Source organism: Paroedura picta, chromosome 8, assembly GCF_049243985.1.
Source record: "Paroedura picta isolate Pp20150507F chromosome 8, Ppicta_v3.0, whole genome shotgun sequence".
Lineage (NCBI taxonomy): Eukaryota > Metazoa > Chordata > Lepidosauria > Squamata > Gekkonidae > Paroedura > Paroedura picta.
Window position 1 is genome coordinate 64,767,169 of NC_135376.1, and position 13,285 is coordinate 64,780,453.

The window sequence follows — 13,285 nt, forward strand, 5'->3', positions numbered from 1 at the left end:
CCTAGCTGCGTCGCGCGCGCTTTCTTGCCACAAAAGAGCGCAAGTGGAGAGGCGCGCAAATTTCGGCCCGGCTGCCGGGGAGGTCACCTGTGGGGCTCATAAGCGGCGCTTAACATCGCACCTGGGCTTCTAAGGCACGGTACTGAAGCAGGTTGCATTAGCGGCTTGTTGCTTCCTTGCGGGTCGGGCGCCAGGCGACTGCATTAGGAGCAGCCAAAACTTCGCCAGGTACTGAGCAGGCTTTGGGGTTTAGCAGAACTCCTTTTCAGGCTGGCTACGAAGCACCAGCACCTCAAAACAATACATTGGCCTGATGCTTCTAACTGTATGTTCCAAGCGTCTTAAAGTGAAGGCGAGTCAACATGCAATAGAAGCCTGGGCGTGCCAACTTGTAACTGGGTAAAAGTCCGGTTGCCATCCATCTATCCGACCCTAAAAACTTTAATGAATATTTATTATGTAACTAGGACGAAAGTCCGTGTATTGTGGAATACAACGGGCGGGTGGGGGAAGGGATGGAGGATGGAAGGAAGGAAAGGGGGAAAGCAGGAATGGAGGAAAGAAAAGAAACGGAGGGAGGGAGGAAGCAGGGCAAAAAGGACTGAAGGAAGGTAGTCAGGGGAGGGAGGAATGAAGGGAAGAAAGTAGAAAGAAGGAAGGAGTTTGGAAAGTAGGGAGGAAAGAAGGAAGGGAGGAAGAAGACCATGGGCGAAAGTGGCGGCGCCTCTGGCCGCCTCATGGAACCCTATCGTGGGCTGCGGAGTTGGCAGGACTGGAGGAGACAGGCGGAGGATGCGGGAGACCCCCCCCCCCGAATAACCAGTGCCGGCCCGCGGACGCGGAGCTGGCAGAGGTGGCGGCGGGTTCCTTTGCCCCCTCGCCCCGGGAAGCGCTTAAGCCCCTCGTCCCCGAGGATCCCTTTGCTCCAGGAAGCGCTGACAAGGCGGTGTAAAGAGTTCCCGGGGCGAGGGGGCAAAGTCAACACTGCAACCCCCCCCCCCCCGAAGCACTCACGCCACCTCACCAAGGCGGCCTGCGTGGTTCCCGGGGTAAGGGGGCAAAGCCAGCCAAAGCAAAGAGTGTTCAAGTTAATTCCAGGGGATTGCCTTGTTGGTCTGTTGCTGGCGAATTGATAGTTTTTTCTCCCTGCTTCTATGAATGGGAACCCACTTTACCAGGGCTTTCCTTGGAATAACAGTTTATTTGGGAATGCATAGACGTCAGCTTGAGAATCCTTCTTTATGTAAACCAGGAAAATGCACCTGCACTGAAAGGGAGATGTATAGATGGAATGGCTATACTGTGTTTACTAAAGCTCTCTTGCCTAGGAAAACATACAGGTTTGAAGAAACAAAGTTCTATATTTCTATATTTCAATTGTGTACTGCGCAACACCCTGGGCCTCAGTATGAGTTGAGCTGATACTCTTCACAGTTTCCACTTTTCTTTCATGTTATTGTTTTTACTATGTTAATGTTATGGTTGTTATCACCTTGTTACTATAAATGGGTTATCTGTATCATTTTCTTGTTTCATGTAAACCACCCTGAGCCTTCAGGGAGGGTATTAAATAAATAAAAAATGGGGAGCCTTCTCCTGGCCCCTGCTGATGACAACTTCAGCTAATGCCAAGGAACATATGACCAGCTGATGATGTCAATAGCCAGTGCCAAGGAACAGGCTGCTTACTTAAGAAAGATGGTCAGCAAAGAGGCCAGGCCAGTTTGGTGTAGTGGTTAGGAGTGCGGACTTCTAATCTGGCATGCCGGGTTCGATTCTGCACTCCCCCACATGCAACCAGCTGGGTGACCTTGGGCTTGCCACGGCACTGATAAAACTGTTCTGACTGAACAGTGATATCAGGACTCTCTCAGCCTCACCCACCTCACAGGGTGTTTGTTGTGGGGAAAGGAAAGGGAAGGTGACTATAAGCCGCTATGAGGGGTAGGGAAAAGCAGCATATAAGAACCAACTCTTCTTCTTCTTCTCAACAGTCTGTTCCTTGGCACTGGCTAATGATAGCTGGATCAATTGCTTTTCCTGTGAGCCAAAGTCTCATTAGGGACCTTTGCACCTCTTATTCAATTTTATTTTCTTCAAACCTTTTTTTGAATTGCAGTTGGTAAGTTGTTTTTTCTATAATCATTAAAAAGTGACTGAGCAGGTGGGATATGGACACAAAGGAAGTTTCAAAATCATGCAGGGAGTGGATAAAGATAACTTTTCCTCCCTCTCCCATGATTTGAATGCAGCAGCACTCAGCAAAAGGAAGTATCTTGTTTTTTTCCATGAATGATTAACCAGTGAAATACACCACCTGAGGATTTAGTGATGGCCACTCTCAAACAAGGCTTTGAAAAGGGTTTCCAGATTCATGGGGAAGGAGAAGTTGATCAGTGGCTGGCTGCTAGTCAATTTAAGTAAGGGGAAGCTTCATATACAGAGCCAAGAGTGCCAGGAGGCAATCCCAGAGGAAGGCCTACAAATCTAGACTGTGTTCGTTTGCCACCCAGGGCAGTTGGTTGGCCAGTCTGTGAAACAAAATTATTGGTAACATGGACTGCTGATCTTTTGCATCTCTCTAGAATTATCTTTGGGAAATGATTCCAAGAAAAAAAGAATTTTATTTGCTAATAGTTTAGAGCAGTGGTCCCCAACCTTTTTATCACCGGGGACCACTCAACGCCTTTTACTGAGGCCCGGTGGGGGGGGGGGTAGTTTACTCCTCTACTCTCAACCACTGCCCTAGCGCTCTCTGATCGCTATGGTAATGTTTAAACATCCCTTCATAATAAGATACAGACACGCCACAACAATGAAGTGTGTTGTAAAGGGCTGGGGGGGATGAAGTAAAGGGCCGGGGGGGGCAAGGTGTCCTTCGGGGCCCACCTCCAATTAGTCGAAGGACCACATGTGGTCCGCGGCCCACAGGTTGGGGATCGCTAGTTTAGAGCTTACTTTCAGATTCATAATATCCTTGTTTCATATACCATAATTTCAATGTTCAATTAATATCTAATGTAATCAACTACTTTTTTGTTCAGTTCTTGCTTTATCTAAGGGGAATCCAGATATCTTTAAACCGCTCCGCTGTTAAAATAAAAGGATAAGGGTTCCCTGGGAGGAGCCAGTCCGTGATGGGGAAGGCAGACGATTTGCCTCCTGCCCCCCAACTGCCCCTCCGCTGCTCAGCCTGCCTCCCGAGCCGCCCACCTCCCGACGTTGCCTGCCTTCCCCTGCCGCCCGCCATTCCCAGGCCGCCGAGCCACCACGCCGGCCTCCCGCCCTGCAGTTCCTCCGCCGCCGCTTGCACGCCTCGCCTCCTACCCCACCCACCACTCTCACCCACCCCCAACCCCATCCAGCCTGCCCTCCGACAACGCTCTGCCACACGGCTGCGCACCCCCTATTCCAAATACAGCACATCACTGCTGCCCTCCGCCACCCCGCTCCGCCGTCCCCGCCCTCCCCCCATCCTCCCCTCGCCAGCTTCCCTCCGGCTGACTGCAGCGCTTTCCACCTCCTTCACACCGACCGAGCCCGCCGACCTGCCGCGGCCCCACCCCGCGCCCCTTCTCCCCTCCAGATACTTTGCTGCCTTTCCAAGCCGTCCCCTGCGCCGCCCGCCACCACCCTGCCGCCACGACGAAACCCACCAAGCAACTGTGTGCCTCGCCCCACACCCCCTTCCACCCCTCCCCGCCCCACTGTTCCGGCCGCCGCCCGCAACATCACCCGGCCAATGCAACGGACTGACCATGCACTCTCCACACACTGTGGTATGTCCTATCACTTCCAGCCACGCTGCGAGCCCGCGCATCCCCTATCCCCATTGACAATCCTTCTCAAACCCCCCAACTAACGCTCCCGCATGCCTCCCCACCACCCACCCAGCCACCCATCGCTACTGCACCCTCCTCCTCCCCACCCTTCGCCCTCACCCCCAACCTTCCCTTCCTCCCACCGTTCACTTGCCCCTCACTTCCTTCCTACCTCCTTCCTCCCTGCCTTACTCTGCTTCTCTCACTTTTCCTTCCTCTCTTTCTCGCCTCATCCCTTTCTCCATTCCTCTCTTTCTCCCTTCCTACTCCCCCCACCCACATTCCTAGTGCCCGCTGTATTTAACCACAGCGGGCTTAATGTCTAGTTTTATATATTTCTGTTAATATTCCAATTTCAGTTTCCATATCATTAATTTGTTTCTTTCTTTGCTTTTTCATTATCAATAAATTTGAAATACATGACCCCCTCATCACTGCTTTCATTGCTCCCCAGTCGATGTGACTTTGCAACATCCAAATTTTCTGAGAAGTACCTTTCCATTCTGCTTGCTATTGTCCTCTGCCTATAAAATTATATTCAAGTGCCACAAGCACTATGGACTAGTCTGTTTCAAATTATAACTGCTCTGTAATTTTTATCAATCCAATTGGACATTCCAGTGATCCAGTGTAAAGTCGCCTTAGATCCAAGAATCCCATCCAGTCTTGAAAAAATATCATAAAGTGAATGAGAATTGTCAGATGTCCATAATTCACCTAAATCAGAATGTTATATTATCTTCTGTAAGCCTTACGTAATGTGGAAGAATATCCCTCCTTGACTCCAATGAAACACCAAGAGAAGAAAATGGTGCCATCAGGAACTGACTCTGGAATGGAGGGTGAGTCCGATAGATCAGATTAGGAATTTGTGATTAAATAATCACTATACAAGTGAGATATTAAACATGCTATTGACTCAGTAAAGTAGAAACATTGGCTGGTATTGTGAATTTGCTTGACTCTAAATCAGAGACACTGATAGAAAAATTAGAGGATGTGGAAGCTATAGTGTCAGAAACATTTGAAAATTAATTGCTTTATTGTCTCTAATACTGATGTAGTTATTCTGTGGTAAAAATTGAGTCCTTCTCACTGCACATCATTGGAGACTGAGGGGTTTCCCCCCTATAAATGTACAGGTAAAAAATCCTTTGATACAACAACATTTAACTGCACAATGTTAAAAGACAGGCATAATCTGAGGCCCAGACCAAATTTTGCCTGCCCAGTCTAAGCTCTGCCTTTGGAACACTAGAGTTAACCCTTTCTAACTGCCTTTCCTCTCTCAACAAGTGTGGAAACTGAAAATCATCACTACAAATTATAACATACTTCTATAGATGCTGAATACTTACAGTTCCCTGTAGCACGTGTACTCAAGAAATGGCATGTTGCTGCTGTTCCCATTTCTTAATAGCGAATTGTTGATATGTGACTCTGCAGGTTTCGGCTGTGATCAATAATGATGCTTAGATAACATCCCTTGTGTTTTCAGCATTTTCCTACCAACCAGAACAGAAGCTTTGGTAGTTGTTTCTAGTTCTGCCGTTTTAGGAGATTTGTGGACTGTAGTTTCTCCCATGCTTGTTATCACTAGGGAAAAGCTACATACCACAGGCAGGCTCATATTTTATACTTAAAAACAAAACAAAGCAGGCAACTTTAGAACAATTACTTTGGTGGGGAGAACCCTCTTTTGCTAACATAGTCTAAAGAGGCCTTGCATTATGATAGCTTTCAGTACAGTTGTTTTCAAATTATTTCTCAAAAAGAAAATCAAAGTAACTAATCATGTTGCACAGAACACTCACAGTGAGTTTAATACTGATGGATTTTATGATAAAACAACAATGACTGGCGGACTAAAAGTATATGGCATTGTATCTAAGTATGAGAATCCAAAAAATTGTATTGCCCCAGTCTTATAAAGAAGTCCCATAGCTTAGTGGGGCATGCTATTTACGCATAAATTCTCAGGTTCAGTACCTGCCATTTTTTGTTAAAAGAAAAGCAGGTGGGCAGGGCTGGGAAAGACCTTGGAGAGCTTCAAGCAATCATTGTAGGCAATACTGGATATGAATGCCTGCAGCTCTCCGAGGTCTAATGCAGCCCTTGTCAATCTTTTGACTGTGGAAGAGCCCCTGAGATACATTTTTAGGCTTCAAGGACCCCCAGATGTGATGTCAGTGGAAATGACATGGCAGCTGAAGTGACATCACCACCTGCACCCTTCGCCCTCCTTTTACTATGTCCCCCCACCTTTACTATTACAGCAGCTCTGTCTCATGTAAGCTGGAAGGAATGGCAGGAGCTGAGAAGGCAGCCCAGACCCCCATACCATGCCATAGCCAACTCCCCCACTTTGATTTTTACACCCATCAAGCCTTCTGGGTAAAGGCAACCCATTCCGTAGCTTGTGACCAAGTCCATTAAGATAGGAGGGAAAGGCTGCTGATCCCCTCCATAGCTTCAGCGGATCCCCAGGGCTCCACGGACCCCTGGTTGGGAATCCCTGGTCCAATGAATGAATTACTTGTCTGACGTAACAAAACACATGGAATTTTAGAAGTGCTTTACTTAAGTTCTTTTTCATCCTATAGTGACTAAAAAGAGGTAGACAGATTCTAAGCCTATTGAGTTAAGTTTATGCATAGGTAGGATGGAGCCTGTGGATATACTGATTCATAATTCAGCCAATGTTATGCTACGCCAGTTCTGTTATGACGATTCTCATTATTAACTGAAGAGTAAATGGCTAAGTAAAGCCTCAGCATTTTAACCATGTTCAGAGTCTGTAGCATTCCTTTCAAAATTAATTGTCCCATTCCTTTATAAAGCAATTGTATTCTATATGAAGTCACATCTGCAAATTGTATTGTCATGCAGTGTATGTACAGTGTAATCCTATCCAGAGTTGCTTCAATGAGTTCACAGAAGTCACCATGCTTGTACTGAAGCATAGGGCTGTATTGCTAGTGATATAATAACTTATTTTGGTGGTTAAGCAAGGAATAACAAATATATTGCATATTTCATGGTCTGACTATTCACAGTTGACAAAGGAGAAACAAAATTTGCTTGCCTCTGTGATCTAAGTAGCTGTTCTATTGTTCGCTTCACAGGTTTAGAGAGAATCTGGTGAACAAGAAGGCCATAGAGAGTTACAATCAGAATTGGAATAGTTCAGGTCTAAACAATAGATCAGTCCAAAATCCCTGAATCTGCACTGAGTAATCACAGGCTGGGAAAGATAATAATTCCTTGTGGCTAACAGGTAATGCTTTGGATTCTATGCTTCTGGGTGCTTTGCTTGCATTTGATGTGTCCAGTAGTGTAAAGACAGGACCATATTCAGTAATCATCCATAGTGGTATAGGCTGCAATCCTGAGGCCTTTTCCTGAAGCTGAACCCCATTGAGTAGCATGGGTCTTACTTCTGAGTCAACTTGCTTAGAATTACTCCCTAAGTTGGGGTTAATAGAATATTTCATTACATTGTGTTTACAAGTCATCCCCTGTAACCAGCAGTACATATTTCATCACCACAAACTGCAGACCATTCATCAACTTCTGTCACCATATATTAAATACAGCAGTTGATGTCTTATAAATTAGAATTATACTTTTGATTAATAGAGTCACTTTCAGTTGTGCAATCCATGTGGACATTCAGATGTAAATTATATAATGCTCAGAATATTTTTGCTGCATATATTACTATAGGTTATTCTTCTTGTGCTAGTACAGAACATTTCCCTTAAGTATTTGTACACAACTGACAGTCTGCATTTGTATCCTGCATCATGTAACCAAAAAATATTAATTTTTGCAATGGATGCTGATTTTAAATTTCCTACCTTCCCCGTTAATGAAAATGGCAGATTGTAAAAATCTCTAATAGCAAGACTGCTGCTCATCTTCAGAGGCTGTGGATGCCATCTACAGACAAGCAGCTATCCTTGCAGCCTGAAAGTGTAAAAAGACTCATTTGTGAGAAATACCTCAATTATTGCATGACTCTTGGCCCTCGTAAAGGCAATATGGAGTTCAAGGGCATTATCTTTAGTAAAGATATGGGAACTTATGTCTGGAATTTTATTTTTAAAAAGGCTTGGGTGTTATTTATTTACTTCACCACATATATACAGAACCAGTATACAGAACCAGAATGTATATACTCTTCTTGGATAATGGTTCCTTGGTTTTTTTAATTTAAAAAATCTGTTGTGATATTTTGCCTTATAGCATTTTTGGTATTCTTTTCATATTCTCTTCCCTTCTCTAGACTTATGGGCAACTTTGGAATTTTAAAGATGTCTTTGTTGGTTAGGTTCCTGAGTTTTGGATTGTTTGCGGGTTAGTACTGTGGTTTTAAAAAGCTGGGTGCTACTGAAGAATTATGGTGGGTGGACAGTTTATCAGTCCCATCCTCTTCCCCAAATCCTTCCCTGCAAGACTTTCTAAATTCTTGGGGGACTGAGCAGTTAATTTTACTCCACGTTTTCCTTTGTCTGTCATTTAGTTATTTTCAGTGTTCTTCTGGAGCATAGCCAGGCCTCATCAAACCATTTTCTGCTTTCCAGTAATTACATCATACTGAACCTGGATTCTGGTACATCTGTACGAAGGTTAAATATATGTGCATTACCCCTTTCAGACAAAAATGTAACTGCATGTATTGGGAGGGTCATGTGTTGTGCATTCTCACCAGATGTGTGATAAAACATAGGCTGATTGCACACAGAGGTGGCCTCACTGGGCCGCCAGCAGTACGGAGCTGCAGAGCTTGGTGTTCTGCGTCTTTCTGTGTCCCCATGGGAGACACATTTCAGTGGGGCACCTGCTGAAATGTATCCCCCCCCCCAGGAAGCGGATCTGTGGTGGACAGGTTCTGCTATGCAGGGGAGGGGGGGTACATAGCACCCAGAATCCATCACATTTGTCCTCTCCCACTATTTTAGCCTTTTCTTCCTTGACAGTCCCCATAGCCTGTTTCCTTTTCTGCTTCAGTTGTGTATTAGGGAACCTGCAAGGACTTCTGGGTGGCACATTACTTTTCCCTGTATCCCACTGCCCACTCAGTTTCCTCCTTCCTTCCTCCCAGCAATCCCCATACCCTCATATTTCCTTGATTCCTCTTCCCACTCACCAATCAACCTACCTTTTATTTGCCCCATCTTCAGCTATAGTTTTACTCATTCATATCCAACCTTTTTCTCCAACAGGAATGCAAAGCAGCTCACAAAGTTTTCCTCCTCTCCATTTTATCCTCACAAGGTCACTGAGCAAGCTTACATAATGAAACAGGCATTCAAACCGGGGTCCTCCTAGTCTGAAATTGTAGCCATTGCACAACATAGGGTTTTGTGGAGTAAATTGCTGTGCAACAGTAGTGAGCTGCTAGTCCTGGGCAAATCATGCAAGTCTTGTTGTTAATGCCAAGACTGGTCTTGCCATGTCTTCCTGAAGTAGCCCTGTCTATTGAGAGAAAACAAGGCTTGAAGGCTAGCAGTACAATTGGGACTGCTTAGCAACCCCCACAATGACTACTGACATCATTTCTTAAAACTATGGGAAATGCTTCTATTATTGAGGGAAGACTTACCCCCCCACACACACACACCTTAAAAAAGATTTTTGATTATTTGTAAACCTGGGACATTTTCAGGATTGTAGAAACATCTGTGCTCATGGCTCCAGTCTCAGTTTCAGTATCCACAGATTTGGCCATATTAGGGATTAGATATTGTTTTTCACTTGAATTATCAGTCAATTTTATTCAAGATATATACCTTGAATAAAGCTTTGTTGGTCTTAAAGGTGCCATTGAATGCTAAATTTGTTCTGCTTCAGACCAACATGGCTACTCACTTAAATCTATCAATAACTGAAAATGCCCATTGTTTCTGGCAAAATATTACAAAAATGCTTCATTTATAAAAGGGTTGTATATGTATATAGGAGCTCCCCAATCCAATTAATACATAATAAACAACGTGGATACTCCCAACAGTGCTACAACTTCCCAGATCCGAAAGAGGGTGTATTACCAGAGAAAATGAAGGAGGAGAAAAGGTTTTAAAGTATTCCTTGTAGACAATTGGTTAAAATTTTATGTATTTTATTATACAGCAATGGAGAAATAAAATTTATGTATAGAATGTAACCTTGTATTTGCCTTGAATTAATTTTAACTCTGTTTTCATGCATTTTCCCTTGACTTCAATCGTTTCTCTTCTGTGATCTGGAAAGACACGTCCTCTGTCCACTGCAATGACTTTGACTGGCTCTATGTGAGAAAACCGGTTTTAAGGCCAAAGAGCTTAAAGAAGTAAATCCTATTTTCCTCCTTCAGATAAAAATAGTGGTTCCAAAGGGAGTACTGGAACAGAATTCTGTTTAACTGTGTTAATTTTTAATGGGGGGATTTCTCTTGTGAATACAGTGAAATAAAAACTGATTTTGTCAGGGATGCGTTTTAACCATTTCAACAGTCCCTCCCAAATTGTTTTTATAATATGGGACTGCCATATTATAATGATTTGAAATTTGCCCATCTGAAAACAGAGAAGACAAAATTTGCTGAAGCCCAGTGTAATTCTATGCAGAAATAAGTCCCACTTCAGTAAAGTTTGCCCCCAGGCAAGTGTGAGTGGGATTGCAGCTGCAGTCAAGAATCGTGGGCCTAAAGAATTTCAAGATATAATCCCAGGTGTTCCAATTGGATTACTTGTGTGTAGTTGGTTAAAGAATACAACCGTAACTGACAGGCCATGTGGTCCTAAAGATATTTTGTCCCCCTTAATGTGTTTTAGGTAGATTTGGATATGGACTCTCTAATCTGTTTCCTTTTAATTTGAGGTGAATACCTGCACATCTGGAAACTGTGGTTTTCCTACTCACAGAGCTGCCCCATTCATTTCAGTAGTGCTTGTATTGGCTGAGCGGTTGGAGGATTATACTGTCTGGGAGGTTTGCCAGATTAATTTGGCCTGCTGCCTGTTGTTCAATCTGGAGCCACTGAAGCCCTTGGTTTCTCTGGGACCCTGCTGCCAGATATTCCATATGGGATGCCCAGAAATATAGCCTAACATTAGGGAGATTTAGTTCTCCCATGTCTCAATGGGCCTATACATTTTTAATGACAATTCTTGTTTTTTGCCTACTAAATGAACCTTGAAAAGGTCTTGTGGAGCTTATTAAAGTGTGAGGTTTTAAATTTTCTGAAACAGTTGTAGTTGATATAAGAGACTAGGGAGGGTATTTATTTTAGGAAGCTGTATTCTTTCCATAATTGGTGTAGGGAGATTCATCCACCTATCCAGATGATCCTTAACATTCAGTGGCATGAGGTTTGTGCTTGGTTGCTGAATAGTGTCATTAGCATGTTAAATGAGGATAAGGGCATGGAGTATATAAGGATTTAAGTGGCTTGTGGATCAGAGATATGGTAGGATAAAAAATTATGGAAGAGGACTGAAATTCTAGTTGTCTTAGCTGCTGAACACCATGGTCCTACATAATGCTTGGAAATGTCCCATTGATTGCACTGCAATTTATTTACACGTAAGGCCCCAGTCAAGCAAAGGAAACCACCTGTACAACTGGGGATTCCTCATTATCAACTAAAGAGAACAAACGATTTCTGCCCGCAGGGCTCTACAACTTCATAGCCATCAAAACATGGGAAATCTATATCTTGTCCATTCCTGCTCCCTGTGTGCATAAGCAGCTTGAGGAACCAGGTGATTTTAAAGCAAATTGTTGAAAGGATCAAAAAGCTGCTTTATCTTACCACTCCTCTGCTCAGCATTGAGTCCCTTGAGAATGTCTTGCACTTGGGGGGGAGGGAACGATTGGGAAGTGGTGCTTGGGTGGGAATCATACAATTGGTCTTCCTACATAGTTTGAGCCCCACAATTTACTTCTCTTATATATGTCTTATTCACAGGGCACTTTGAAGTAATATCTCATTTCACTCTTATTTTGCTCCTTTAAAATGTGTGTTGATTCATACACTACCCATTGCTCCTCACCAACTAAGACAATGAAGCTGAATTATAAAGCAGTTTAAATATATGTGATGACAGCAGTTGAAAGAGAAAGCAGATTAGTTTGAGTGCTATTTTATGGGTGGGCAGAACAATATTTAATTGAATACATATAGTATATATATATATATTTGGCATGTGTACCAGTGTCATTTAAAACTGATTTTATATCAAATCCTGAAATGTTGTACTTACTCTTTAAGAAGTGGACCAGAGGAAAAGGAAATATGATATTAAAACAAGGATATATACATCTCTTTGTTGCAGTCATCTGTGCAGTTCACCGAAGCTTAAGCATTTTCAACTCTTGAAATGTGTACCAATGATACTTTAAAATGTCAACATGCCTGAAAAACTTCATCTGGTTAATCTGGAATATTAATCTCTTCCAGTGGAGCCCCTTCAAGAAAAGAATGGGAAGTAAGAGAAGAGAAACAAAAATAATTTTACTCTTGCTCCAAGGCAGGGCTGGTTCTCTAATAAGGAAACTTGTGGCTGTAGCCTTGTATGGCTGATTTTGGCATTGGCGACTTGCCCATTTGCCTGACTGCTGCCCCTGCTTGGGCGCCAGAGGACCATAACTTCATTCACCCAGGCCTCTTTAAAAATAGTGCAGCAAATAGCACATGCTCATTCTCAAATTCTCATATAATTCCTTCTTCTGTAGAACTACAAAATACTGATTTTTTTGGGGGGTGGGGAGGAACTTTCCAATGGCATGGCAGGTAAAAGTTGAGGAGGCTAATCAACAAGAAATGGCACTTTGAAAATGTGCTTTTTCTCATCCAGATGGTTTGTTGATGCGCAGAAAGATCATACCTAAAGACACAGAAAGCCTAACAAGTGGACCATTTGTGGATGATGGTGCTTTGATGTTCCAGTTCAAAAAACAGAAAGGTGTGGGAAACCTTAATAAATTAAAAACTGAATGGTTAAGGAAATCAATATAAGCGGCCAATTTTTCTGTGAATGAACTTGTGACATAAATATTAACAAATATACAGGTATTTATTAAAAACCAATTTTAAAAAGTATTGGCCCATGTAATGCCTTCAATTCAAAATATAATTCTACATTTAGCCCAAAGATAGACCATATCTGACCCTTACTAATAATGTTTCAGTCCATTGGCCTTCCTCAGTGATCAAACAATGTTACAAAATGGCTCCAGACATTACAATAATTTTTTAGACCAAGGGTATAATCTTTATCCATGGCCTAAGGCAGAGATATAAACCAGAGGTTTCTAGATAGCTTGTTGCAATGGTCAGGTACACTTTCCTTTAAGAATGGTTAATTGTATACGTTTCTGTCTTGCTCAAAAATGTTTTTTGGATGCAAGCTGGAGAAGATAGGCCTCTAATTTCTCTCCTTTAGGTCCGAGATAATGGTTATAAAGCAATCTTACCT

General features: G+C 43.2%; 2 long non-coding RNA genes across 2 annotated transcripts in view; one reads left to right on the forward strand and one right to left on the reverse strand.

Annotated features, from left to right (window-relative positions):
- LOC143843673 (uncharacterized) lies at positions 1-12,056 on the forward strand. Its single transcript, XR_013233643.1, has 3 exons — positions 1-228; positions 4,571-4,663; positions 6,947-12,056. It is a non-coding gene; the product is annotated as an uncharacterized LOC143843673 (long non-coding RNA).
- Positions 9,998-13,285, reverse strand: part of LOC143843672 (uncharacterized) — a 5,923-nt gene continuing 2,635 nt past the window's right edge. Inside the window, exons 2-3 of the long non-coding RNA XR_013233642.1 lie at positions 12,071-12,275; positions 9,998-10,113 (exon numbers count right to left, since the gene is read on the reverse strand). This is a non-coding gene — a long non-coding RNA (uncharacterized LOC143843672). The remainder of the gene's footprint in view (positions 10,114-12,070; positions 12,276-13,285) is intronic.